Genomic DNA, 2,122 nt, shown 5'->3' with positions numbered 1-2,122 from the left:
CACTGATACCTGCTTTAATGATGCATTTACATGTTCTCATACACCACCTGCATTGCTTCTAGCAGCAGACAGTGATGGCAACGGAGTCTAGAGCTGTGTAAGCCCCTGATGTAAGGTCCTCAGGTTGCTAATGGTGGCCAGTGAGCTGCTAGATAGGCTTCTGTTTAAGCTGGACCCACAAAGTCCAAGCAAAGTAAAACTAAGCTGTTCTTGTACTTGACTGAGACAGAATAGACAGTACATTTAGCGTAGATCGAGCATTTCTATTAGGAGTCGGAGCAGCCACTGCCATACAGGGCGCCGCCATCAACTGCTACTGACTGCTAAAGCCTCACTCTGAGCCTCTCACACCCAAACTGGAAAATTCAAAACCTGTTTAATTTGTTACTGTATCCCATCCACCTGCACCTTATTCAGAGTTTTTAATTGTATTTTCAGACTTTCTATCTGACTTGGTGTTTAGTACAGATAAAGTAATTACAATGTGTATAGTGGGTGAATTTATCATTAATGTACACTACCAGTCAAAAGTGTCCCATTCATTCCAATGCAGTGGAATTTAGACGCGAGTTTAGCACTGGGCCCTGGATAGGAGCCCCACATCTTGTTCCATTTTCACTTGATTTATCTGACAATTTGCAAATATCCTAAATAATACACTCGGAATGCACCCAGACTATGGACCCTTATTGTGATTCTCACCATATATCATTCAATTAATGGCTGGTTTATTAGTGACACTAATTCAGTTCTGGTGACCTGGAGCAGTAGACAACAAATTTTGTGCATATTAGATAACAAAAGACAAAACTCTTTGCTGTTCAGTCCCTACTTCATATCCAGTTTCCAAAAGACTGAGATAATTAGATTCTTGCAGAGAACTGAATATTACAGTGAGATATAAGGCCTATTTTAGGCTGTACAATCTGGTCTTCTATCTGATATGAAGGTTTGGGCATAAGAGAGTGAGAGAGGAGGTGGAGGGGTGTGAGGAACACACAGCGAATCATAATGTCTTGAAGGTCAATGCTGCTGTCTTTCAGCAGCAGCATACCTTCAGTCTATAGCTGTGTAAAAAAAACAGCAGGAAGGAAGGAGAACTGGCACTGTGAATGTCTGTGTGGCCTGCCTACCTTCTTTGCATTTTCTTTTTTTTCCACCAAGCAACAATAAAAGCAACATTAGAACATTTTTCATCAAAAACCATGAATACCCCTTTTAACAGTATTTTACACTCCAGGAAACTGTAAGAATCATCTCTGGGAGCGGACAGAAAGGACACCATAGAGACACAGTGAGGTTGGGTTTAGACACCCCACTGTTAATGGCCAGCACTCCTTGTAGAACTCTGCACTGCAGATTACCTGACCTCTTACCTAATGGTGATTTATAAAGAACTCTAAACTGGTTTACAATCACCATTTGCATTCAGCTCCTTTCTCCACACAGTATCCTCCTTCCTATTTAACTATTTCTTATTCAGAGCATCTACACTTTTCTCATCTGTCAAGAAGAATTTTATGGTCCACAGTATCAAAGCCTGCACTGAGATCAAGCAGGACCAAAACCTGTGTTAGTATTGACATGAATGTTTTTTTAACAGCTTAATCAATGCAGTGTCAGTAGCGTGGTGTTGTCTAAAGTCAGACAGAAATCTGTCCAGAAGGCCATTTACTGCTCAATATATGAGCAGCGCCCAGAAAGGGAATTGGTGGTAACACCAGAGAAGCAAAGCACCAGCTACTGGTTGATAAAGTAGTCACTCAAGACTGCAAGACCAGTGGGGGTGGCTGTGGCTTAGGAGGTAAAGCGGGTCGTTTCCTAACCGGAGGATTAGTGGTTCGATTCTCAGCTTGTTCACTCAACATGTCGAAGTGTCCTTGAGCAAGACACTGAACCCTCAGTTGTGTGAATGCGTGAGTGCTTGGGAAATGTGAAAGTGCTTTGAGTGTGCTATACAAGTATAAGACCATTTACATATCCTGCCTGGATTGACTACAAGAAACCCTATGACTCAATGCCTCACACATGGATCCTTGAATGCTTGGAACTGTACAACATCAACAGGATTCTAAGAGCCTTCATCAAGAACTCAATGGGAATGTGGAAAACAACCCTAGAG

The sequence above is a fragment of the Monopterus albus genome, unplaced genomic scaffold, assembly GCF_001952655.1.
Source record: "Monopterus albus unplaced genomic scaffold, M_albus_1.0 scaffold111.1, whole genome shotgun sequence".
Taxonomy (NCBI): domain Eukaryota; kingdom Metazoa; phylum Chordata; class Actinopteri; order Synbranchiformes; family Synbranchidae; genus Monopterus; species Monopterus albus.
This window is presented reverse-complemented; position numbering follows the sequence as displayed.